The following is a 27,497-nucleotide window of genomic DNA, read 5'->3' on the forward strand; positions in this document are numbered from 1 at the left end:
GCACCACAAATCGCTAATGTGCACGTGTTTGGTGGTGTAGGTATTCAACAAGACATTCACAGTGTCGTATACTAATACACAGCCCAGCAACTATTTTCCTGGGTGTTTATCCCCGAGAAATTTTATGTTCCCACATAAATCTGCACACTGATGTTTATAACATTTTTATCCATAATAACCAAAATAGAGAAACAGCCCTTGGAGGGTGTGCTTCACCATGTGGCAGTTAAACGCTGACCCCTGGATGACCCTGGAGACCCTCAGGCCATGAAAGCAATGCCTTGATCAACTATTGACTGTAAGTAGGACGGAATTCCAGGAAGTAACATTGAGTTGTTTCCTTTTCTTTCCTCTAACGAAAGGATAAAGAAAATGCTACATGGCTATGTAATTTCATTTATTCAATAATCTTGAAATGAGAAAACTTGGGGTAAGGAGGAGTGTTGTCCCTGGTCGCTTTGGTGGGCTTTGCTGAGTCAGCAGCGGTGGTATCTATCCAAAATTGCACGCGTGAATAAAAGAAGTAGAGGTGAAATTAAAGATGGGCGGGGCCTGTCCATCAGTGCTCAACCAATATCCACTGATACGGTATTGTTTGTAGTTTCAACCATTGTTAGTTAGGTGCCTGGGGGCTGTAGCTCAGTTAATAGAGTTCTTGGCCCCAAGAAGCCCTGGGCTTAGATCTTCAACATCATGCACACAGGCCTGGTAGTGCAAGCCTGTAACCCCAGCTTTCCGGTGCAGGGGCGGGGGAGGAAGCAGAAGTTCAAGGACATCCTAGACTACCTGTTAAGTTTGAGGTCAATCTAGGCAATAAGAGACCATATTTCAGAAAGAAAACAGCACCAAAAAAAAAAAGCGTGAGTTCTTTCTTAGAACTGCATGTAAATCTACGATTCTCTCAAAATCCTCCGGTTTGATTTCCTAACGGTATGAATGCTACCGGACTGTGTGTAGTCTTACAAGCCTTGAAACACACAAAGACGAGGGACAGGTGATTTCTTAAATTTGGGGACACTACCTCGCTCTTAAGTGCCACCCCCTCACGTTGCTGTCAGCGACTGCGGGAATGTTGGATCTGGGAGTGGGCGAGGAGGAGAATTCAGGGCCTGGCCTCGCGGCGATCAGGTGCGTGTGGAGGTGGGCGTTTGTTGATGTGAGCGAGCGGCAAAGCCCAGAAAGAATGCGACCAGGCAAAGCCTGCCGTCCTGTAAAAGAAGGAACCGTGCAGAATGCCAGTTGGAGAAGGGTTTCGAGGAGGGTGCTGGAGCCTCGGGAACGCCCTCCCGTGCACCTTTCAGGAGGCGGTGGGCGGCGAACGAACCCCCCCGGAGCAGTAACCGAACCCCGCCACGCACAGAACCAGGTGAGCGTTGGACCCTGCGCGGAGGCGAGGCCTCCCGGCGACCGCTGCAAGCGTGCGGGGCAGCACGGTTCGCAGAGGCGGCGCCGGGTCTCGCAAGCTGCGGCGGAGACGCCAAGGAGGCTGAGAGTGCGGAGAGGGTGGGGCGTTGCGGAGATCCCGCCGGCGCCAGCCGTGGAGCAGCGGCTGGCTGAGGGCACGCTCACCCAGGCACGTGGGTGTGGAGCCACCGGCGCCTCCCGGCCTGCGCTCTGCAGCACCGCAGCGCGGGTGCAGGCGCGGGAGCAACTAGGTTGGGGAGGGCTGGGACGCGCGGCCCGCACCGCATCCTGGCCCGACGCCTGGAGGCGCTCTCCACGCGCGTTCTTTTCCCGCTGCCCGGGCCTCCTTGAATCTCCGGGAGTGGGAAGCCGGAAAGCTGGAGGCTTTGTCCAAGGGTGGTTGGGGACACTGGAGCTTCCAAACCTTTCGCTCACACCCCTGATTAGAGATGACGGGGCGGAGACGTATGGACGTTGACCTGCCGACCAAGCACCTTAGGGGTTTGCGGGGACTCTACCCACAACTGAACCCGGGACCCTGGGGGAGTCGTCAGGTTCCACGTAGGTAGACCCCGAGCTGGCGCAGCAGCGGATCGCCGTCTTGGGTGCTCCGCAACGGCTGCGCCCAGCCCTGGGCAGCCACGCGCACCTAGTTGGGGTGCAGCGGAGTGCGCCAGGGACGAAGATGGTGGGCGGGGCGTGAGGTGAACAGCCAACAAGGTGGGGACTTGGGGAAGGGCAGAAAGCTTGAGAAGGTAACAGTCCCACTGTCGCAGCAACCCTGGACAGGGTCCATGATGTGCCTGCCAGTCGCACTGTGGTCTGGACAGGCCTTGGTCCCGCTTTAGTAATGAACAGAGGGGAGACTGCCGGCTCAGACCCTCACTAGTGCTGGCCAGTGTGCAGGGATTTAGCCATAGGGGCTTGGAGAGGAAAGAGAGGAGGATGGTGCCTGCGCTGTAGGAGATAATGGCACTTAGCGCAGCTCTTGGGGACGTGCCTGCAGACAGGGAGCCTCCGAAATCCATTTAATCCCGGGACCCCAAACCTGCCATTTGTCCCATTCCACCACGCCCTCTTCGCAGCTTTCCAAGATTAACCTGTCGATACTTCCAGATCTCTTTTAGATTGAAAATCAGGACAGACTACACTTCATTAGTATGTCCCACCCCTATCGCCAAAAGCAGCTTCTCATGACCCTAAGGTGTGGTCACTCCTGATGCACAGTTCAATAGACCTCTGACGGTGCCGCAGAAGGTCGCTGAAAGCAAACGCTCTGCAGCGACCTGTCCGGTTCAATGTCACCCTCTTCATCCCGGCTGTGTGTTCTCTCAACAGGGCGTGACCCTGTACACAGACAGGGGTCGAAGTCAGGGTTCCAGGGTCCTACCCCAATACAGACACTGTTGCGAACACTCCCATCCTACACTGCAAAAGGCGTGTCCAGTTTCTCTCTCTCTCTCTCTCTCTCTCTCTCTCTCTCTCTCTCTCTCTCTCTCTCTCTCTGTCAATGGTACCCAAGGGCAAGACACACGCAAGTCCAGGATCTCCAGCTGTGCTGGACCCAGCGTGTGTGTGTGTGTGTGTGTGTGTGTGTGTGTGTGTGTTGCATTTAACTGCACAATCATTCCCAGACGTACAAGATAAAGCATGGGCTGGGGGGGGGGGCAAAAAAAATTGATCTACAGTTTCAAGTTCAAAACCACAACCTTGAGGCTCTGAAGAAGTGTTCACCTCCTTCCGGTTTAGGCTTCCGGATATCACATCTTTGAATACATGCCAGACCCTCAGAAATTATCTTTTCAGGCGATGCCACAAGTGAGCTGTATTCTCCCAGCTTCCCAGGTCCTTACCAAAAAGAGGTGTGGGGTGTGTGTGTGTGTGTGTGTGTGTGTGTGTGTAAATGGATTATTTTCCTCCTTTTATATATACTGTAGTTTTGAGAAAGAGTAGCGAGGCATCCGCTTGGAAAATAAGATGCTTCTTCAGTTGACTGGCCCCCTCCCTCCAAAGTTCTGTCTAGCATTGGTGCCAGAAGCTTTACATACAGTTAAACTTCCTACTAAGCAAACCTGCTGGACATTTGTCCTGTGCCCAGCGAAGCCACACACGCATGTGTCATGAAAGGGCTGGGGAAAGACGTTCTGGGTTGAGGGAGGCGTCGCTTCGCCCGTAGAGGCTGAGAGGGAAGTTGGAGCTACGAGACCAAGGGCCAGAGTCCCGCCTTCTTCCCCATCTGTGCTTTGGACTATGCGGTTTCTGCCTTGGCCAGAAACCGCATCCACGTCCAAATCCAGTACAAAACTCCCTTGTACAGAAGTTAGAAAGAAGCCAGTGTAGAAAGAGACAGTTTGCTTCTAATAATCGCCTAAGTATACCCACAGTATGGCCCAAGTGGCAAGCAGACGTGGGATTCACGGTCCCCATGTGCTGCTGGGGTTGGCGCAGACGCGTCCGCGGGCATCGCGGCGGACGTGACACCGCATTTTCTCCGAATTCCTGCCATCTAGGATGGTGCAGGCTAGGGAGGGGGTCATGGGGAGGTGGAGTGCTCGGCTGCGGAATCCGCTCTCTCTGCAGAGAACTGGAGCATGGAACAGCGCGAAACTCTGAAGGCGTTCACATTCAAGAGAAAAGCAACGCCCGGTCGTGGGTGGTTAATAGCTTCCCACAACCATGAGGCGCGTCCCTGGCGGCGTCACCACCTTATGTTTTAATTTGACCTTTATTGGATCTTTGCTCCCCTAGGCTGAGGACTGGACTTGCACTCAGAAGACCACTGACCTCTCTGGGGAGGGTGGGCCTTCTACTGTGGCTCCCTTCTCCCGAGGGAGCCGGCTCGAGTTCAGAACCTTATAGACCTGGAAGTTATCAGGCATTCCCGGGCGTGGTCTAGTCGTGGGGTGGGGGGTGGGGGGTGGGGGGTTTCTAGCCTTGGAACTGGGCGGTGTCTGCATGCATCGCATCGCCTTAAGCTGTTCTTAGGTACTCACTCTCTCGCCGGTGCGCAGAAAGAGACAGAGAGGGGAGGGGTCACTCTTGACTATGAAGTGACGGTGGTCTATCCAGAGTGTCAGTGTGTGTGTGTGTGTGTGTGTGTGTGTGTGTGTGTGTGTGTGCTGCAGCCGAGGAGGGAGGGTTCTACTGCCAAGGGCAGGGCGGAGGACTGCGAAGGCCGGCTGCTAGTGGAAAAGCCTTCCCAGGTTCAGCTGCGGTGATCACCCGGCACTGCAGCTAAAGGGGCTGGTTGCACCTTGCGTGCTCCCCCCGCCTTCCCTGTGTTCCCCGGCTTTTCCGGGAGGAAAGATGGGGTGCCCATAGCGGGTGGGGCGCGCCGGCTGCCCAGTCGGGCGGTCACGTGTCCCCCTCCCCCCCTACTGCAGCGGGAGTTCCAATCAGAGCTCGCCAGGGGGCTCCTCCCGGGCAGGAACCACCCGGCTCGGCGGCGCGGGGTGGGCCGTCATCACCTGACCGCCCGCCCCCGCCCCCCGCGAGTAAGGGGCGGTGGTAGCGTCTGCTCGGTTACAAATGGCCCCTCCCGCCCCGCTCGCCCGCTCGCTCGAGCTCGGCGCGGACCCGCCCGGGAGCGCTCCTCGCAGCAGCTGCCCGGGTCCCACCGCCCTAGCAGGAGAAGGCGATCAGACTACCTCGGAGGGCACGCTCAGACACCCAGAGGTCCGGCTACCTCAGTGGTCACACTCGGCACCCTGTGATTCGACCACCCGTGGAGGCGCGCTAGCCCTCCGGGTGGGCGTGCTGGACTTCTCTGCGGCGGAAGTCTGGACCACAGATTGTGACTTCTCTTCTAGCAGTAGGTGAGTGCCCAGAGGGAGCGCGGGCATGGGATACCCTCCTACCGTGTGGGAACCCCAGGATCCTCTAAGGCACCGGAGGTTTGCTGTAATGACTAAGTCAAGCTTGCAGAACAAGTCCGAAGTCACTTGCCTTCTGGGCCTCCTTTTCGAGTTTCCCCAGTCCCTGGTTTGAGAAAGCACTTTGATTTGAGAAATTCTTGTCTTGAGATACTTGACAAAGGTTGAAAAGACACTCAGATAGGAGCCGGTAGCTGTAGCTAGCTGGCGCAGACTGGGTACACCCAGAGTGTCTGAATGTGGGGGGCGGGGGCCCTTTTGAGAATCAGCTCTGGGTAGGGCTAGGGCGAAGCCTCTGGGTCCGGTCACTCTGCACCCAAAAGCCACTTGAAATGCCAAGGAGAGAAGAAACAGAGTGGCTGTAGATGTTGCTAACCAGCTAACCCCCTCCATTTCTGATCTACCCCTGTACTGCAGGTTATTCTGCCAAGGATGTGTGAGACTTGAAGGCACCTAGGAAACACCATTTTTACTTTATGACTTTTTGGCAGAAAATATGCGTTAAAGTGTTGAATTACGAGGAAAGATGGGGAAAATAACTTAATTCGCATTTTTGTAAAGTTTTTGTTTGAAATGCAAGGCAATACAGATGTAGGCATTTAAATCATATTTTGCGACTATACCTTTGGCTTTATGGTCCGTATATTTCTTATAACCTTTCAAACAAAACCCTAGAAAAAATAAATAATTAGATAAATAAATACCAAAGTGTGTGTGTGTGTGTGTGTGTGTGTGTGTGCGCGTGTGTGTGCCAGTGTGTGTGCGTGCATGTCAGAGAGAGAGAGAGAGAGAGAGAGAGAGAGAGAGAGAGAGAGAGAGAGAACAGAACTGAAGGAAGCAGTTCTGGGGAACAGAAAACAACCCCCTCTGATGAGTACAGTGATGGCCAATTTAATTTGTCATATGCCACTGAAGGGAATGTCAAGCTGATAACATGCAGACTGGAGAGAAAATGAAGTAGGAGTTGCCCCTAGAGAAGGAAATAAGCCCTGATCCAATTACACTGGGGAAAGAGCTGAAGGCTAGCCCTTCTGCAAGGGAGCTAAGTCTTCCTGGTGGAGGTGGAAGGGTGCAGTTTGGGATACAAGCTCTGAGTTCAGACACCAAGCAGCATAAAGGTGAGAGAGAGAGAGGATGAATATGAGAATGGGGGGGAGAGAGTCAGGATTGGGAAAATGGGTGTGTCCGAAGACAGCGCTTACCCATTTACTCTAGCTTCAGTTGCTGAAGGGTTGAGAGGTGTGCTGACTCATAAGGACGCCAGCAGGGCTTAGCACAGTTAGATTTCACTTCTAGACCTTAACCATCGTGTGTGTGTGTGTGTGTGTGTGTGTGTGTGTGTGTGTGTGTGTTCATTCTTATCAGTCTCCTCCCTAGGAGATTTTCCTTGGTCTTTTAGATTCACCCCCTTCATTTTGATAACCACCATCTGTGTTGGTGCACACATCTCTTTTGGCTTGACACAAAGGTTTTCATCTCCCTCGTAACATTAGAATCAGTGGCAGTCTTAACACCCGATTATATTCAAGGTATTTGTGGGGAATATTGGAAAACTAGAATGTGAACAATTCAGTTTCCTTAACAGCAAAGAACCTCTTTGCCATTACACTGCAAGACCAGGGAGCCCCACCCTTCTTCTGAGTGTCTGCATGACACCAGGGAAGGAACCCTGCAATTGCAGCAGTGCAGGGTGAGGCAGCACTGGGCTCTGCAATGCCTGTGCCTATGTGCAGTAATATGGGGGTGGGTGTCAACTCCTGTGCAGGCTTCAAAACCTAATATTGCTCCACTTCACCTGCCAGCTTCACAAACCATTATTTGCAATAACTCCGAGAGGCTGCCTTTGCTGGAGAAGACACAGAGCGAGGACTGCTTCTTCTAAACTTTACAGTCTGGGAGGTTGAAAGACTCGGTGAGAACAAACAGCAAAGGCTTTCGGTCTCCTGATAAGATTTCTTGATAAAAAAAATAAGGGTTTGGGTTTCTAGTGTTTTCTTTTCTTTGATGCGGTTTTCAGGTAATATATGGAATAAACAAGCATGCGTGGTAGTTAAGCACCTGGTATCTTCATGAGAACAGGAAGAAGAAATAAATGGACGAACTAATCCTTTCCCCGCAAGCTCCATCAAGCAGAACTGAGTCAGGACATGCCACATCTGATTAGAGGAAGCCGCCTCTGCAAAGACAAGATTTCAGATCTATAGGAAAGAAAGTATTATACGCCCTTTGAAGAAAGAGGCGTTATGAATTCATAATTCCAAATTCTCACTGTTACCCGTCTGTGCGTCATCCGCACAGACAGCAGGGCTGACCAAGAGAAAGAGACGTCTAAACCATTTTTACTTTCCACACACACAAAAAGAAAAGAAAAGAAAAAAAACCACATTTTTTTTTCCTCCAGAAAGATGCCCTGTTGGCCACCTACCATCCATTCTTAAGGTAGATAAATTATTTGAAAGGAAGAAAAAGATATTTCTCACCTGATTGCTAGAATGAGCTAGCACATTTCCAGATCTGGCTGGACCTGTTAGCACTTAGCTCAGCCATTACTCTGAGTGAAAATTGCATGTTCCTTTTTAAAGAGATAATTCAAGTTCAACGCTGACGAAGCTCCTTCTGTCCCCCCAACACACACACACTTTCCCCCTTACATTATCTTCCCATCTTTTAAATCTACAAAACACTACAAATCCCAGCACCTTGAAGGCTTTGAGTCACTGGAACAAGCAATCAGGTAAATTGCCTGTGATTGCAGGTCATTCTAAAATCAAAATCGATTTCAGTAGCTTCAGGACTCACATGGACAGGATAGCTCTAAAGCGAGGCTTGGGTGCTAGTGTCTGGGCAGCCGTGCTTCAGACGGTCTTCTCCTAAGACATCCAGCGATTATCTGAGAAAGCTGGCACTGTCTACTTACTTGCTGTTGATTGCAGTGAGAGAAGGTTCCTGAATATTACTGCCTTGAGTTCCCACAGTAAATGTATAAACTGCATTGTGTAAGGAACATTCCAGAACATCTCAATGAAGCCAGCGATCTGGCTGAATTAACACCTGCCCTGCTAAAGCACGCCAACAAATCTCCCCCCCCCCCCCCAAGAAAGATGTTGTTAATGAACAAATCTTTTTCAGGACACTGGAGAGGATTGAAGGACAAAAGGAGGGGGTGTCGGATGTCTGACTTACAGTGGGCCTCTGAGAATCTTTTTCATCTGCCCAGGTCACATCACACCTGAGACTTATATGTGGTTTGATGAAAACCCCGTTTGCAAATCAGCCATTTCAGGGAATTTTAGATTTTTATGTATTTGAAAATTGATACATTTTTATTCATCAGTTTTTATGTATTTGAAAATTGATACATTTTTATTCCTCTCTCTAGCATGTGTGAGTGTATGCATACTCGAGTGCCTGCGTGTGTGTGCGTGTGCGTGCGCGCGCGCGTGTGCAAGAGTGTGTCTGACAGTAAAAGGTAGCTTTAAAAAACCTGAAAACTGGGTGTGGTGGCACATGCCTGTGGTTACAGCACTCTTGAAAGACTAAAAAGCAGAGCAAGGAGGATTCATGTTCAAGGCCAGCCCTTGTCTCAAAACACAGAAGCCACAAGCCAGCATTCTCCACCCCAGCATTTAGAATTGCAGCTCCTTTCATTGGAAGTGGCATTAAATACTTGCATGGACATTTCTGCAGGATTCAAAAATGTGCTTTGCGTGCACATTCTGCCGCGTGCACGCGCATCCCACACAGATGAATTTGCTGCTTGGGGTTCTTTGATTTTTCATTTTGAGGAGACTTTGGGGTTGTCAGATAGCTGGGCTATCTCGACCATCAAGACCCTCCTCTGACTTTTTTTCAGTGTCTCTAAATATCATTTTTTTTAGGATGCAAATTTGAAAGCTTGGAGTCAAAATACTGTGGGTAGCTTTGCTCAGACACAGTTCAGGATTCATCTGGTGTGGTCAAACTACTTGGACTGTTCTCCGTCACTCACAGATTTGCAGACAACCCTAACTGCTAATGTTCTGGCTGTTTTGGTCTTGCAGGTGTTGACTGGTCTGACTGCTGCCCTTCTGCCTGAGAGTTCAAACTGTAAGTTCAGCAAACTAAATAATTAAATATTGATAGTTTTAGAGATCTATACTGATTTTCCAGTCTGTCTACTCAAGATTCGGGCTTCCTAAGAGGAGAGGGGGTGGAGACCATCGCCTGGGGGAATGTGTGACATGGGGACATTTATTTACAACCCAGCAGTATGACTTTCTATGAACTGCTTAGGCTACTGCAGCCATTGACCGGCTTCCTTCTACGCTCTTCCTTGCTACACTGTAATAGGACAGGAACCTTCATTGCAGCATTTGACTGGCTTCCTTCTGAACTCTTTTTTGGCTACATTGTACTAGGAGATGAAGCTTTGGCATCTGGGTAATGCTGAATTAATATTCCCCAGATATCTTTTTCTTTCTGGGTAGCTTTGTGTGTCTTCATGTCGCAGTTCAAGCAGATGGCTCTTAATATGTGAATACTTCCAGATTCAGGAGCTGAATTCTTTGGGTCAGATGAAATTCTGTGACTAGCAATTTAACATATATACTAGCCAAAATGCCAGCTTCCAGCTGATGAAGGCTGTGCTCACAGAGTACTATACTAGTAGCTTATAAAATGGAATGTATTAAAGAACTCAACACAGAGGTTGCACAAGGCAAGACTTTACAGACTTCCTGGGGCTGGTTCTGCCTTCTCTACCTGAAGGGCGTCAAGTGCTTCCAAATGTGACTCTTTAAGCAAGGGGGATTATCTGTGCTCTGAAGGGATTGGTGCTGGAAGAGACACACTGCTGTTTCATAGGCCTTGACATGTAACTTAAAATATTTAAAAAAAAAAAAATTCTTAAGCACTTACTGCATTCTGTCAGTGGCTGGGCTCTGAAAAGCTAGTTTTTAATAGAAAAGACATTTCTCTTAGCTTACCTTTTCTCTTGTTTTTCTACTATCCTGTGTCTGCCTCCTTGTCTAAAACACGAATTTCTGTATCATTCACTTCAGTTATAAATACCACTTCCATTTTGTTTCTCGGTAGCTTATTGCTAGAGCCGATAACAGACTTTCAGCACAAAAGTGTATTGATCACCGAAATCTCTTTGGAGCTTGACTGAATATACATAATGGGGTGTCAATCGGAGGAAAATCTCATAATAAATGGCAGGCGACTTGTATTCCTGAGAAAAATGTCTTGGGCAGCACACAAAATATCATGTCTACTGTAGCATGACAAGCTCACCTCACTGGTCTCGGCCGGTCTCTGCACATTCATGGAGGATGTTTAATAGCAAAGGCAGGGTTAGAATGCCAAGTTCCCGAAGCTTTCTTTTGTTTGTGTGAGAGGCATTTTGTACACTCCACAGAGTATAAACATCTTCTAGAAGCACCGCCAGCAAGAAAGATCTTTTATACCTGAGGAATTCATAAATTGCAAACAAATCTGTTTAAGTTGATGTATATTTAAAATCAGCACTGATTTATGCAGTCCATATTTTTAAATTTTTTACCATGTGTGTACCAGGGCATACACACACTGTATGCAAATATTTTCAGTGCATGTATGAGAACACACAGTATATTTAGAGAGAAGCCTGTTTTACATAAATTATTTTTAAGAGCAACCAAACAGAGGAATAGCCACACATTAGGAAAGCCACGTTTAATCCTTCCACACACACATACACCCCAAGCTTGCTGTTGGATGGTATGTGAAGGAATTTCATTTTTATAATTTTATATGAAATTCTACTTTTCCTGCCAGAAGTCTTGGATTATTTCTACAAACCCAATACTGGAGAGGCTGAGGCAGGAGGATAGCTGTGAGTTCAATGTCAGCCTGGGCTACAGTGTGAGCTCCCCCCACACCCCATGTCAAAACAGTTGATTTTCCGGCTTTGATGGCCCACACCTTTAATCCCAGCTTTTGGGAAGCAGAAGCAGCGGGATCTTGGTGAGTTCCAGGACAGCCGGAGCACTGAGCTAGTAAGACCTCTCGTCACAACAAAATAAAACAAACCGGTCAATCAATACAGAGGATGGGGAGCCCGCTATCCAGAAAGCCTCCTCTACTTGGCAGACTACAAGCCAAGGAAAGACTCTGTCTCAGAAAACAAGGAAGATGGCGCCCCAGCACAATAGCTGGGGCTAACCCTCAACCCTCATACTTGCAGGCACTCACATCAACATGCACCCACACACGTGATACACAAGTATCACTTGACTAATAATAATACACATTGCTTTTCCTGATAGAGCAGTCTTAGAGAAGCTAAGTGTCCCCAGTGAGAAGGGACCTTCAGATGGGTGATGGTAGGCCTTTCTTGCAGGGTCCAGTTCCTTTATGCACTGATTTGGCAGCTGTGGCTGCTGGTTATCTATATAGAATTCCACTACTGAGGGATCATGGGAGGTCCACAGCATTAGCTGACACACTGCTCCACCCTATGGCAGACCGGACGGAGGCGTGTGGTGTTTTCCCAGTCAATTGGGTGAGATGTAGCCCAGTTACCATCGGATATGCCACCTTGTCCCTAAGCAAATGGAGCGAATGGTTTTTGCCATTGCCAAAAATCAAATTTTGGATTTTTTTAAAAAAAATATAATGATTTAGCGTGAGTGTGTGTGTGTGTGTGTGTGTGTGTGTGTGTGTGTGTGTGTTTGCACATGCCTGGTGGTGGTCATACCACAGTGTGCTGTGGAAGTCAGAGGACAGCTTGTGGGAATCAGTTCTCTCCTTCCGCCATATGAGTTGCAGGGATCAAACTCAGGTGACCTTGCTTGGCACCAAGTTCCAATATGCTGCGGATGACAGGGGTGGGGGAGGCGTGCAAGAAGAAATTGATGTTTAGAGAAGAGTCTCAGTAGATCAGAGCACTTGCCTCGTGACCATGAGGTCCTGAACTCAGATGCCAGCACATATACAACAAGCTGGATGTGATCCTGTAACCTTTGTACTCCGTGTGGACAGAGGCAAGAGGGCCACTGAAGCTTGTGAGCTGCCAGCCTATCTCCAGGTTCGCTGGGAGAGCCTCGATAGAGCGGGACACCTGGTATCGTCCTCTGCCATCCTTGTGTGTATGTACACACACATGCACCCCACACACAGTATCATTACCCTGTGAACAAATGTCCGTTCCTGCTTCCTGAAGCATTTAAGATGTATTCACCACGTGTGATGTGTTTATCCTGGGCTCCACCTCAGGAGACATTTATACTCAGCGGCGTGCCAATCAAAGCACTTGACATTAAGGTCCAACCTTCCCTTTCTATTGCAAGGACTTGCACCTTTCTTTCCTGCTACTTTGATGAAATGTTTTTCACTTGTTTTTATTTTTTAAGTTTCAGTTAGCACATGGGTGGGGTACAAAGTTTTCGAGAAAATAGATTGCCAAAAAGCTGGTGTTTAGAAATTCAGGGATGTGCACTATGGGAAAGCTGCCCTTACTGCTAAATCATTACTATAAAATATGCCTGATAAATATATACATATATATGTAATCAACATATCAACAGCTTGGTTCCAATTAAAAACTGTCTAGGGTGTGTGTGGCTTTTCAGAGTTAGTCCAGCTGCATAGCTTCAGCTTGGAGACTATGCTGGTGCGATTTTATGAAAGGTAAGTTTAAACTCAGCTGTGAGAACAAGCCTCATGAATTTTAACCTGCAGAGAAGTACATATGCAAAAGTTGGAAGAAAACTGGGACTTCTTGGATGTCTGTGATGAAAGAGAAAAATTAAATCCTAGAGAAAGAAAACTTGGAAAGAAAAAAAAATATTCCCGAAGAATTTGAGTAGGAAATCTGCATTTGTAGACCTTACTTGTCTTGAATGTTGAGTGGTTTACTGATGTATCTCACTAAAGTGGGCCAGAAAAGAATTTAATGTCCCCCCACCCCGTGGGTTTGTTGACATAGGCTATAGCATTGGACCCCCGTGGTACATACTCACAGGATCCATTTTCTCATTGAAAAGACATTAACATATCTTTTGGCTACACACTATCCAGTTTGGTAATATAAATAAACACACTACCTAAATATGTTGTATCCTTGCCAGTTTTAAACCTATACTTAGATTACAGTTTTAAACTTATACTTAGAACTAACTGGGTAGAATCAAAAACAGCTTCAATGTACCCAGCAAATTTTCGGTAATACTTTTGAGTCATTTAAAAATATATTCAAGGACCAGGGAGGCAGTTCAGTCAATAAATAGCGTGGTGACCTGAGTTAAATACCTAGAACCCATGTTATAAAAGAGAAAGTGGGGGGAGGCCAGGTGTGACAATATATGCTTGTAATCAAGGAAAGCACCAGCCATCCTAGCTGAATAAGTGGGCTTCAGGCCAATGGGAGACCCTGTCTCAGAAAAACAAGATGAACAGTGACTGAGCAACAACCACCAAGGGTGTGCTCTGGCCTCACATAATGTGTATGCACTCAGAATCATGCACACATGCATGGACACACACACACACACACACACACACACACACACAGAGTATTCAACATCACCTGAAAAGCAGCAGAATATACAGCTGTTTTGCAGGCGTGACATCACCACCTCTGGAGTTTGCTGTTTTGTGGCATAGCAGTTAAAGATCTAGACGTCCCTATGCATCCGTTTCTTTGTAACTGAGCTTTCAGCAGCCTTAAATGTGGCATCTTCAGAGTTACAACAACCGAGTAGAAGGGCAGCTCAAACTAGGTCTCATGGCGATGTAAATGAGACCGAGGATGATGTAGATGAAGAAGATAATTTGCTTTTAAAAACTTTTGAGGTTGGTTTCTATTCCACTTAAATAAAAACACACATTTGGGTAAAGAAAAATTACAGTGTATGTAGTAATACAGTTATCAGAGTAGTTGGGCATAAATGACTTTTAATAGTTTAGCTTTCTGTTTAGTAAATAGTTTATTTTACGTTTTTATTGCTTGCTAGGGGGAAAATTGAGAGGAATTTGCTTAGGGTCTATAACTGAGTATCATGCAAGCTGGTCTTCCCAAGGAAGTATTGAAACCAAAAAGCCTTCAGCTCACCTTCATGTGTCTCTCTCTCAGACCTCTAGATCACCACAGAAGCAAGAAGAATATGAAGTCCTCAGGGATACATAACATTATTATCAATAAATGTGATTAAGTATAGGACATACAGTGCAGAATCATTAAGAACATTGATGCTTAAGTGTATACGTCATTTCAAATGAGCCAAAACTATTATTAAGCCTAACACTTAGACATGCCCGAATGTTGTATAAAATTAAAGAAAACAGGCTTGTTGGTTTCCACTACTTAGTTTTGTACGAGGCGGATACTACATTAATACTATAGTAAATTATCTTCTGGGAAAATGTCTCAGTGGATAAGGCACTTGCAGACCACGTATGAGGACCTGAGTTCTGGTCCCCAGCACCGTGTGAAGCTGGACATGGCTATAGCACGTCTGTAACCGACGCACTCTTACAGTGAGATGAGAGATGGAGATTAGAGAATTCCCAGACACTGGCATTCCTGTGTGGAGCAGAGCCCAGCCTCAGACAAGGTGGAAGGCAGGTAGGACGAGCACCCAAGGTTGTCCTTAGACCTTCACAGGTTACACCATGACCTACTCGAGCCAGAGATTTTATTGTTGCTAGGCAGATTTACCATAGCCTCCCAGAAACTGAGTGGAAACTGAGTGGCGATTTATTTGTTTTTGTTTGCTTAATGGGGGTGAGGAAGCTTTAAGGAGCTAGACTTTTTTTTTTTAAGTAAAAAAAAAAAAAATGTGAAACCAACAAACTGTACTTTGAGCTTGAGTTTCCTCTTTTGCCTTGCTCTGTGGCTTTGTCCCCTTCACACCATGTTTTGGCCACAACTATATAACAGTAACGTAACAATATGCAAACCCAGTGAAAGAGGAACTAGATTTTGACTAGTCCAAGTAGAGGGTGGCCTTGCCTATGAATTCTGTCTCCAGGAATATGAACATCCAGTGTCAGAGCCAATGTGATTCTCAGACTAGGCAGCCACATGTACTTCATGGCCTCCACCTCATTGGTGGGTATCCCCCTGTGCTTGGCATGGAACCCAGCCTTGCTTATGCTCTCACTAAGCTCCACCCCACACCCGGGTTCTTTTTCCGCTCCCTAGACACCTGAGCTTTTCCACAAAACTCTCCAGAACCATTTTTTCTCTTATTCTAACAAGATGAAAGCTTACAGCGTTCACTATAAAATATTAAAATGTGAAACCTACATAGGTCCACATGACTGGGCTCTTGCATTCAGATACAATCCTCAGACATCATTTTTTTGGGAAAAAAAAAAGAACAAAAATTTAAGCCTTCAAAAAGGTCCACCTACGTCATGAAGTGCTAGCCTCTGCCGACGCTCTCTGAAAATGCTCCTCATCCCGCTGTGTATGGGGCTGCGATGCCTTAAAGCAGGCAAACAGACAACCTCTAAAGCTAGAATTTAAATTGATAGCAAAATACAACACACACACACACAAACAGCACACAGGGAGGGTTTATGGTGGTGACTGCTTATGCTTCTTGGGAGGTATTACTGAGCGCAAGGAAACCAGCCAAATGCCAGCATTTTCTTCTTTTCCTTTGTAGTACCCAACAGATAGCACTGAAAGTGACCATGACAACAGAATCCTCTGAGCTGTCCTAGCCCTGAACATGAGCTTGTTTGGTTGAATCCAGAGTCAGCATCTTAACTGTATCATGCTGTGGAACTCAGCGGTACTAGACATGTTCTCTGTACGCACAGCTGCTTCGTGCTTGAAAAATGTACAGAGTGCCTAAGAAACTAAATGTATCACCTTAAAATTTTTTAAAATGTTATATATTTTCTACATATTGGTTGATCCAGGTTTGATGACTGATGGGTAAATGTTGGCCCTGCACTAAAGTCCTTAATGCTCTGGACATTGGTGGCTGTGTGGTACCAACCATAGTGTGCCCTAAGCATGGTGGTGGCACAGCACAGCCTGGGGCTGAGGCTTGGTCTAGGAGGACCAAGTCCTCTTGGGAATTGGTGTATGGTGCCACTGCAGCTCCAAAACTCGGTGTCCACTTGCCACCAGTGCCAATGAGATGTGACTGTTAAGTGCTCTTGAACAGGTATTCTTGGCAGTGAGGGAGGCCTTTGTATTTCTTTTGGGTGTGAATGTGCTGCCACTACTTGTGGGTGCTCTCTCACATATAAATTTAAGGCCAATGGCTCAAGGTGGCATGCCTTTTGCAATCCTGATTTCTGACTCCTGGACACCACACAGGCACCGGCCAGTAATCACAGGTTGTAATCACAGCCTGATGAGATGTACCATTTCCCTCTGTTCCACTGAGACTGAGTGAGGTGAGGAAGCCTGATATATATATATATATATATATATATATATATATATATATATATATATATGACATGTATATATGTGACATGTATATGTGATATATATATAACAGGTTTATATGTATATATAATATATACATTATATATACATATATAGTTGTATATATCACATGCATATCATCCCGTCTTGCCCACTGTCACCTCCTCCCTTTGTTATCCTAGTTGTTCACTGTCCCTGCATCTGCAAAGTGCTTTCCTGAGCCATGAAAGTACTTTTGGAAAATACAACCCATCCCCTACCTTCTCCTATCACAAAATAAGGCCCTTAAGACATTTCGGACAAGGGTAGCTATCAGGAACAAAGGCTAGTCCATTTCCCCAGTTCCCTGGCTCCAGGATGTCTAGATCAAAGCTAGCCCAGTGGCTTCATCTTGATCCTTCCTGGCAGAGCCTGGGGAACTCCCATTTCAAGAATTACTAGTGCTTTGAGGGTGGCCTCAGAAGTCTGAGCCATGATTTCAAAGTCATCTGCCTCCATCCCAGGAAGGGCCTTGGGAACCTTCTTTGGATAGGTCAGTGTGGAAGTGCAAGCCCTGGCCCTGTTTTTGAATGACCTTGGTTTAGGCGTGTGGGAGCTGGGGTGCTGAGGGCCTCATCCTGTCAGCCAGATAGGAGTCAATCTGAGGAAGAGGAGGAGGAGGCAGAGAAGGAGGAGGAGGAGGAGACAGAGGAGGTGGGCACAGTGTTAGAAGCCGAGAGGCACCTGTCAGTACAAGCCTGAGGGAGGTGGAAGGCAGCTCACAAGTACTCAGGTGTGTCAAGTGTAGGGTAGAGATGAAGGGAGGCAGCGTAGCCAGGCTTGCCAGCTTTGGGTCTACCTTACTCTCCTAGGCCCTTCAGTTCTGTCTTCAGAGTACCACGGGCCTACATGGGCCTCCAGTCACCTCAGCCTCCCTGACTGGCTGGGCTAGAACAGCTTTTTCTGATATGATCATTGCTAAGTGCTGCTGCTGTGTCCACAGTAGGTACCAGGCAAGGCTGAGGTGCAGTTGTTGCTGACAGCTGACAGATATCCTTACCTCACTCAGCCTCAGTGGAACAGAGGGAAGCAGTAAATCCCAGCAGGCTGTGACTATTAAATTGAGTAGGACACTTCCACATGCTTGTCACTGAGAGGCCATTGTGGTGGGGAGTGCATGGCCAGCCTTTCTCTCTCTCAGGTTGCCTCCCTGTTGCAGCCCTTCTAGAGCCAGGGGTACATTGGACTGGGACTGCCACCTTTCTGTAACCCTCCTAAGCCATGTCCCTTATTAGCCCCACAGGCCTGATGCCCAGGAGGAGGCAGACAGCTCTGGGAGGCCCCCACGCAAGCGCCTCCTCACCAACAAGGCCTGGGCCTTCGGGGAAACTGCTCCTCTACTCTTTGCTGTCAGGCTTGGGGCTGACAATTAAGCCACTGAAAAAAAGAACAATTCACAACGGGCCTACACAGAGAAGTCTTTTCGTGCCACAAATGGCCAAATCGTCCCTGTTGGCACCATTTATGTCTTGTGTATAGGAGGGACTGTACTTGAAAATGGTCAAGAAGCCTCGCTCAGAAAAGGGTGTGTGGTGGTTCTATGGAAAGCATCCTGAGAGAGTTTATTGTTTCCAACTGTGAGGCGGCTGGGGGAACAAGAGCTCCGAGTTTGCTCAGTGGGGGTTGGGGGCATTCTGACACAGTGACGGTCACTCTGGCTGGCAGAGCCTTGGTCATTGACACTATAAGCTAAGGAGGCCGCTTCGTGGCTACAACCAAAGCACAGGCCCTGCCCAGCTCCAGAACCATCCAAGATAGGACACAGGGGCCTGTATGTGTACAGGATGGTGGAACCTAAGGCCTGGAGCACACTGAGCCTCTGGCATGGGCTCAATGGTGGCTTGATGTCACCAGGCCAAAAGCTTACATGGAAAAGACAATGGCTTGCTGGCCTGAGTGCTCTATCCACTCACAAAGATGCTCACAGACACCCTTTGAACTTTCCATACAGGCATGCTAGTCCATAGGGGTCTTCAGAGGGACCTGGTATGACTTTAAGGATGCAGAGCAGCTAGGAAACCCACCTTGGGTCTCTGCTCCCTACTTGGCTGGATACAGCAAGTCAAGTCTCTTGTAGTTCTCGTCATTCCCTAATAGACTGGTTGAGAAGCAGATGCGTGTGGAATGTGGGGCCCTATGCAGGTCAGGGTCACATGTAGCTACCGGGCCAGGGCCCAGGAGCAGCCTGTGAATTGGGGCTGTCCAGGGGTGTGCCCTGTGTCCATTGGCCATCTGGTCCTTGAGCAGCAGCACCCAAGATATAAGGGAACTTCTGCACCGCCCCCACCCACCCCCCATTATGACTACTGTGTTAACTTTGCAGCATTGCCTGGGCTGAGCGTCTGACTGGCTGTTTCAGTTTTATCTCTGTAACCACCCATGCGTTTTGCCCAGAGTGAGCAGGCCAATGGCTCAAGGTGGCATGCCTCTTGCCATCCTGCTGAGGCCTGGACTCCACACAGTCTCAGCCCAGGCTTCCAGGCCCTCCACACCACCCACTCCAGGTGCTTCTGAGTCATGATCTGTGAAGAAGAAAAGGAAGGATGGAGCCAGAGGCTTCATTGCTCCAGGCCTTCATTTCCCACAGCTGCCTTCTCTCAGTTGGGCTAGCAGGCCCCTGCAGCCATCCACGCACTTCCCAGGCCCCACTCAATTCTGTCTGATGTACAAATGACTCATTTCCTCAACTTTCCCTTTTTCTTATTAGAAGAATGAACATCCTGCACAAGGATTTATATCTGTCTCAATTAAATGTTCCAAAGGCTATCAGAACTGGGTCTGTTGTTGTTTCTTTTCTTTTTTCTTTTTCTTTTTGTTTCTTTTCTTTTCTTTTCTTTTCTTTTCTTTTCTTTTCTTTCTTTCTTTCTTTCTTTCTTTCTTTCTTTCTTTTCTAATATTAGACCCTATGTCAGCAAAATCTGTAGCCATGTGCCCTCATCCCTGGAGATGGGCTTGGGTGAGATCAGCTCCCAAGCATTGAGCTGTAGGACATCCTTAGCCAGAAGAGAGCAGAAAGAAAGGTGTCTTAGTTAATTTTCTTGTTACTGTGACCAAATATTCTAAAGAAGCAACTTAAGGGTGGCGGGGTTAATTTTGGCTCCTGATCTGGAGTTCATCATGGTGGGGAAGGCAGAGCCGCAGAAGCATGGGGCAGCTGCTCCCAGTGTGTCCGCAGTCAAGAGACAGAGAGGGATGCTGGGCTCGGCTCACTTTCTCCTTCTAGTGCGATCTGGGACCACAGCCCATGGAATGGCCCTGTCAACATTTATGGTGGTTCTTCCACCTCAATTAACCTAGCCTAGATAATTACTCACAGACATGTCCAGAGGCCTTCAGTGATTCTAGGTCTAGTCAAGTTAACAATCAATATTAGCCATCGAGATTGAAGAGCAGGCTAATGCTTTGGGGGTACACAAGTGTGTATCATTCCTGGTGCCTCATGGCCATGTCAGCAATGAGAACATAAGGCACATAGGCACAAGCTTATAGGCACAAGCTTATAGGCACAAGCTTATAGGCACAAGCTTATAGGCACAAGCTTATAGGCACAAGCTTGGTGTGGTGGGGGCACTGACAATGAGCCTCCATGCAGGGATTAGCTACTGAGCACATTCTTGAGTGCAATAGAGCACATGCCTGAATCCAGACATCTGGGGACACATCCTGGGGACACCTCCTCACTGCTGTGCATCTTTGGGAAAATTATTGAATCTCTCCAAGAATCAGATATTGACTCTGTAAAAGAGTTTTGTTGCTTCCCTGAGAAACATGTTTAGTTGCTAGAAAGGGCTGTTCAGAACACACCCAAGTCACAGTGACAGTCCCTATTCTATATAAACAGAGGCAGCTAGCCATTCTAGCCTTCCAAAATCAGAAGACGCCCCTGCCAGCCACATCTCAGGATTCTGGGAGAATATGTGTCTTAGGGTTTATCTAATCTACTTAAGCCACACTGAGTTCCACAGAGAACTGCTCTGTCTTTATGCTTGTTTGTTTGTTTGTTTGTTTGTTTTCCTCAATTGCTTCTTGATAAATAAGGCTAAGGCAGGCATTGAGCTAGCTCTGGAGCCAGGCCTGGGGCTCCCAGAATCTCTGTCCTGAAGTGTTTGCACACCATGACTGTGTTTTCTTCCTTTGATTACCTGTTCTGAGTGAGGGTGGGGACAGAGCTACACCTGCTGCTATGCATTTCTTCTTCTGATAGACACCTGTCCCTTTCCAGAAAGCTCCTCTTAGGCTCAGACTATGCCACACCCAGTGGTCCTTCCTGTGGCTGGCTCTGGTCTGTCACAGCCTCCATCCCATATCCAAAATCCACGAAAAAGACATCAGATGCCACCAGGGCTGCATTAACAAGGAATGTGGTTTAGGAACTCACCCAGCCCTCTTGCCCCAGGTGTTCCCTGTGGGACATTCTTAGCCTTGTGATGGTAGGCAGGATATGAGTATGGTTCAGGGGACTAGAAGTCCCTCCTATGGTTGCCAGGCATCAAGAACACAGGCAGCCAACTGTGTAAGCCCCAGCCTGCTGTCATCCTGGCATCTTCATCTCCTTCACACCCACACACTCCATCCAGAGCTGCCATTAGCCAGAACCTTCCCCCCACCCCAGAGCCCAAGTTTCCCAGGCCCACATGGGTCAGGGCCTCCCCTACTCCTTCCCCCAGCCACTCATCATCCAGGGGAACCTTGCCTACAAGAATAGTCTTGTTTCCTCCCTCTTCTCTCCTGGGCAACTTCTCCATGCCTCAGAGTTTTAGTTGTGTGTTCGGGAACTGTTTGCTTCTTCTGGTCTCCACTAGCTGTAATGTTTACCAAGGCTGGACTGTGTCTGTTACTCTCTGTACCTTTTTCCTAAGCAGTCCTGACCATCATAGCTCAGAATTGGAGAGATGAACCCAAGAAGACAGACAAATTAAGAAATGTCTGGGGACCATGTGCTCAGGTGAGAGGACCTATTGGAAGTAACTGGATGAGTACAAGTGACTGAAGGAAGCCCCCAAGCCCACTCAGTGGCTTCTTCTGCCTTTGAAACTACCAAGAGCCATTCAGGCCAGGCAGCATAAGTGCTTCTGGGAGCGTGAAGGAAAAAGACACTTCCTCTCCCCTAAAGGGTATTAAACTCAGACTGTACTAGGGATGTCACAAGAGTCTAATATGGCTTCTTAAGGGCCTTTGTCATGGGACACAGTCTCAGTTCACTTACATCCAAGCTTTGTGGGGTTGGCTGGCCTCATTTACTTCTCACCCAAGGAGGAAGTGTGGGCTCAGAGAAGCTGTCACTGCCTTCTTCCTTTTCCTCCTCCCCTTCCCTTCCCTCCCCTTTCCATGAACCTGCACTGAGCAGTCCTCCTGGGAAGAAGTGAGGATTTAAATCTCTGCCTTGACATGATCCACACAGCCATCTCCAGGATATCAGCAAGATGAGGATCTAACATAGGCCAGGACAATTCAGAGATGGTGATGATGTGTAAGGCAGGGCAGAGATTCTACCCACAGAATGTTGGCACTGTCTGGATTTGTCCGGCAGAGGGTTGCCATGTATAACTGAGTGTTAACCAAGCAGGCTGGAGGTCTCACCCTGGGACTGAATGTTGTCAATACCTGAGTGGAGTTGGGGGACATGGATGGCAACATAGACAGGGAGAAAGGCAGGCTCTGGTCTCCCATCTGGGCATGGCCTCATTTGCATCTATATCAGCATGTGGGGGTTGTGAGACAGGGCAGTTTGGGGACGCACAGCAAGGAGAATGGCATTCATGCAGGCAGAACTATAGCAGGCAGGATCTTGAAATGGTGGTGGGAAGCGAGACACTTAAAGGAAATAGACTGAAGACAGAATGCAGACAGTAGCCGCTGGAATGCAGGTGGCACCAGGCATGGCAGCCAGTGCCACAGTCCTAGGTATGGCAGAAGCACAAAGATCACGAATTCAAGGATAACCTCAGTTACATAGAGAATTTGAAGTTACCCTGAGCTCCATGAAGCCTGGATTGGAAAAAGAATTCAGGGGGCTATTGAAGGCATTCCTTGGTGTGTGTTGTCCAGGCTGTGCTGGCAGGGCTCTGGGAGGCTCGTGGGAGAGTGAACCGTCATGGTCAATGTTTCTCCAGCCCACCTCGTCTCTTATCTCTTCTTCTGCTCTGCCATCTCTCACCTTACCTTCCTGCTTGTTCTCTGCCTGGCACTCAAGGCCATGGCATTCTTCATTTGCCTACTGAGGCTGACCTGAGGACAGATAGAAAAACTGCCTCACTACAGCTTCTCCAGATCCTTCAAACGGACATTTTGCGTCCAACAGTAGTTGTATTTCTTCTCTAGGAGGTGTAGGGGCTGGAGAGACTGAGGCAGGGAGATTGCCTAGACCCAGCCTGGGCAACATAATAAGACCACGTCTCAAAAAGAAAATGGACAGATAGGAAGGAAGAGATTGCATCTTTGGTCTCTCACCTCAAACCCCACAGCTATAAGAGCATGGGACAGGAAGCTGCCTTTCCCTTTGCGTTGAGTCTGGCCCCCCACTGTCAGGTCTCCATTCTTGCTTCTGAGAAGGCTTAGCTGTAGAGATTACCATGTGGACCAGGTGAGTCTGAGCTGCTTGTCTTTAACCCATTCTTGGGTTGATAGGGTGATTCTGCCTCCCATGGATAGCACCAACCCATGTAGGGAGCTAAAATGGCGGACATGGTGTGGTCTGGGTTGAAAGACCCCGCCAACGCTCCAGCTTTAGTTTCCTGTGGAACAACAGACGATCTATCCTGGTGTGAACTGGGGTATTCAAACCTCTAGCACCCTGAAATCAGTGGACACAATCCTGGGGCATCACCTTGCTGTCACCTTTGCCTCTTGCAAAGCAGATCTGTGACTCCCAAAGCTTGCAGTGGTGTTGCAAATGTCAAATCTGTATAAATAGAATGGTAAGGGTGTTGTCTTACCTTAGAAACAAGTAATTTTTCTACACTTAAATTACTTAAGCCACCAATGAAAAGGTTTATAATTAATATTTGTTCTCCCAATGAATTTAGCCTCATGCAGAGTGCTCCAATTTCTCCTGTAAAATGATTTGTTGCATGAGATATCGTGAGAGCTTATTTTTGTTCTCCTTCTAACATGAGCTTTTACCTTTAATGGGGTCACAGACAACTGGGCGGTGGCTTTAATGATTAAAATAGAGATGACCCCATAGCCCCACCTAGTTAAATGTGTACCCCTTTTAAAACTCTGTTGACTCTTTGTATTAACACTGTATTGTGTGGGAAAACTTGATACAGCTTCTCTGGTGTCTAACAAGCAGCTGGGTAGAGGCTTTCAACCCTGGTGCCATAATACTGAGGCCAGTGTTTTCATGAGAGAAATTAAGCAGCAAGTCCAAACCTCAGCGGTGCCAAAAGATGTTCAGTTAGATGTTGGACACAGGAGTTCCATGGCCAATCTTGAATTAGAGTGTCAATTGTCAAACAAGTTTTTTTTTTTTAAGTGTGTGTGTGTGTGTGTGTGTGTGTGTGTGTGATATTTAATTAGCAGGCTAATTATCTACCACAGATTTAGAATTGCAGCCCTTCCTGGGAAGTGGGAAATGCTCACATGTTCTCTCAGAAGTGACTGCATATACAGAGACTACAGATTGATTTTAATGCTAAAATACATACAACCTTATCGGAAATACCAAGTGTGTGTGTGTCCCTTATCATTGTACAATGGTGACTTTTGTGCCTCCTGGGGTACACTCCTCACATTCCTACAGGCTGTGATGTCTGCCTTGTTCCTTATGAAGAAGACCGGAACCTGAAAGTGGTTGTCCTACCTTGGACCTGAGAAATTAAGATCTGCATATGTGTGACAATAGTTTTTCCGTCCTAGAAAGAAATCAGAAAGCATCCAGACGAAAGGTTGCTTCTACTGAGGCTCTCCAAAATAGATGGATATAAATGATATTGATTGATTCCCATTGATTTTTTTTTCCTAGGGTTTTTTATTCTGTGGAGTCGGAGGAGTGTGTGAGCTGACGGTGCTGGCGGCTTTCTATTTTTATAAGAACTCCAGCAAATTCTAACATAAATGTTTCCTGAACATTTCGTTATTTTCAGGAAACCTGCATGAGAGCAGCGCCCATCCAAGGGAACAATGAGGCGTTCTGCTTTGTCTGCCTATAGGAGCCACGAGCTAAGAAATGCCAGCCACCTCAGCATGATCTTTCTGCATTTCACAACATTAATTTTAAGAACAGCGACTTCTGTTCTAGGGGCCAGGGCTCTGTATGTTCTCTGTACCTCAGCTCTTCTCTTCCCAGTTTTTTCTCAAACGGATAGATGCTTGCCCAAGGATGAATGAGAAAAATGGTGAGGTCCTGGGTATTTATTTCATGACACTGCCCACAGGGGCTCGCTGGCCTGCAGGCGAGATGCCAGCTACCAGCCCTTGGCTCCTCTGTGAAAAGAGCCTTTTAGCTCCGTCACCTCCTGGAGAGAGCTGATTTTCCAGCAGTCTTGCTTGATCGGGATAAATAATTAGAGAGCTTGAGAGGGAAGAGACATCACCCTAGTGCTGTGTGTGACGCTGCTAATGTAGCCAGCCCCTGTGACTCCAGGCTGATACAGTCTCACAGCTTCTTTCTCTACAGCTGGGAGGGGGAAAGATAGGAGGGGGAAGGGGAGGGAGAAGCAGCAACAAAGCCTTGCTTTGCATTGCCTTGAAAAACCAAAGAAAACAGCTCCTTATCTGGTATGGGGGTGAGCCTCTGTCAACCTGCTCTCCAGTGTCTTCTCTTCTGGAATCTGCTTGCCTGGGGCTGTTACCTGGGCATACTGACTTATTTCACGGACTTACCGGGCTGTTGGAATGTGCCGGACTCTGGGTGGTGTAGGCTGACCCTGAAGGGACTAATAGCTTGTTGCCAAGCTTTTACAGGTATTCATTAAAAGCCACTTTTTAAGTACATTCGTCATATATATATGTGTATCTCTACAAATACCTGCTATTCTGAAACTTACTGGGTCTTATCCTGTCCTGTGTGGTATTTGTGAAAACTTTGTAAGGCAGTGTTTCTCAACCTTCCTAATGCTGTGACATTGGGAACGAATCCAGTTCCTCATGCTGTGGTGACCCACAACCATAAGATTATTTTTGTTACACCTTCATAACTGCAGTTTTGCTACTGTTACATTATATCTGTGTTGTCTGATGGTCTTAGGTGATCGCTGTGAAAGGGTTTTTGACCCCCAGAACCCCTAACTTGAGAAACACTGCTCTAAGGCTTAGTGAAGGGCTCAGGTTTCCTCTGCATGTTTTTACTGAAGCAGGCCAAACTGATGACTGAGAAATAATAATTGGACTAATGGTGTCTTGCTACTTATGAGAAAGACACAGTCACTCATGAATAATATGAAATAGAATATGACTTTAATAATTAAAATTCATAACCACCACATGGTTGTATAATTACAAAATCTCCTTAATAAACAGGACCAGAGCTGGAAAAAAATGTATAAAAGAAAGACAGACCATAGCTTTGGGGACCTCTCCTAAGCTAAATGGACACACACCCCCCCCCCAACCAATATCAAGGTACATAGCAGCCAGCTACCTCCCTAGCCAGGCTAGACTCTGATTTACTCACTGTAAGTCCCAGAATTAGTGGACCTCGTCACTAGTCTTCCATGAAGCTGAGGGATAAAGGCTGCTTCAGTCACTGGCTCAAGCCCTGCTACATCCTGGGTTTGAAAAACCAGGATACTCTAGGTCCATCCACAGATTAATCACCCACTGTGATGAACTTGACATAGTCACACTTCAATGTTTTTCTTGCTAAAGTGTATTCAGATCACACCTCCTCTCTCAAGATTTTTTCCTTCTTCTCTCCTTTCTTTCTTCCTTTCCTGTATGTGTGTGTCCATCCACTAATTTATTTAAAAAGGCAGTTTGTCTTGGAACTAAAAGCAGCCATGGCTGGTTGGTGTTAACCACCTATTTAACCAGCTTAGAAACTTCCTCCCCCTCCCCTTCCTCCTTTTCTCTACCACCGGTGTTCTCTCCCACTCCCTCACTCTTTCCCTCCTTTCTCCTCCTTCCTTCCTCTCTTCCCTCCCTCCTTCCTTCCTCTTTCCTCCTCCCTCCCTTCTTCCCTTCCCAAACCCTAGGGGCTTTTGAAGGCTGCTCTGAGGCTGAGGAGGTGTCAGAAAACTGGTCACCAGTAAAACGAGTCCTGGCAAGAAGGTACGCACACAGGCATGGAGTGTGGGAGAGACCAGAATGTCTTGGGTAGGGTAGTCCCTGGAGAACCTGGAAACGCCTGTCTCACTGTAGTGGCACAGTGTCAAGACTCTGTCCTGGTGTCATCAGAGAAAAACCTCTAAGGGAAGCAGTCTGCAGGAACCCTTGCTCCCAGTGCGCCAGCTGCGAGTCCGGCCCTAGCGGGCAGGGTCTTTGTCTGCCTGAGCCCCGCGCTACGCTTCCCATTGATTTTTAGCAACGCAGAGTTGCCCCCCACTGTCCCCCCTCCTCCGCGTCTGCATGAGGCGAGCCCGAGCCCGCTGCAGCTGCGGGGTTCCTCTAACTTTCTTTATTACACACACACACACACACACACACACACAAAAAGAGGTTCCTCCGGCATCCGATGGAACCATTCCATCGGCTAATGACGCTGACTGGGTAAGTAGGCTCCGTGCTCCAGTGGCCAGCCTTGGGGCTGTGCGTCAGGCGTGCAGGGGACCCAGCAGATGCAGGTGTTCCTCCACTTTGCAAGGTGAGCTCGCCCCTCCCCCGACCCC

The 27,497-nt window shown here is 47.7% G+C and overlaps 1 long non-coding RNA gene across 2 annotated transcripts in view; it reads left to right on the forward strand.

The window, feature by feature from the left end:
• Positions 1-4,957: 4,957 nt before the first annotated feature.
• LOC117693489 (uncharacterized) overlaps positions 4,958-27,497 on the forward strand; it is a 121,024-nt gene continuing 98,484 nt past the window's right edge. Inside the window, exons 1-2 of one of the 2 annotated variants that reach the window (XR_013105728.1) lie at positions 4,958-5,219; positions 9,317-9,362. This is a non-coding gene — a long non-coding RNA (uncharacterized LOC117693489). The remainder of the gene's footprint in view (positions 5,220-9,316; positions 9,363-27,497) is intronic. The other variant, XR_004604446.2, reaches the window with a different exon arrangement.

This window comes from Arvicanthis niloticus, chromosome 21 (assembly GCF_011762505.2).
Source record: "Arvicanthis niloticus isolate mArvNil1 chromosome 21, mArvNil1.pat.X, whole genome shotgun sequence".
Lineage (NCBI taxonomy): Eukaryota > Metazoa > Chordata > Mammalia > Rodentia > Muridae > Arvicanthis > Arvicanthis niloticus.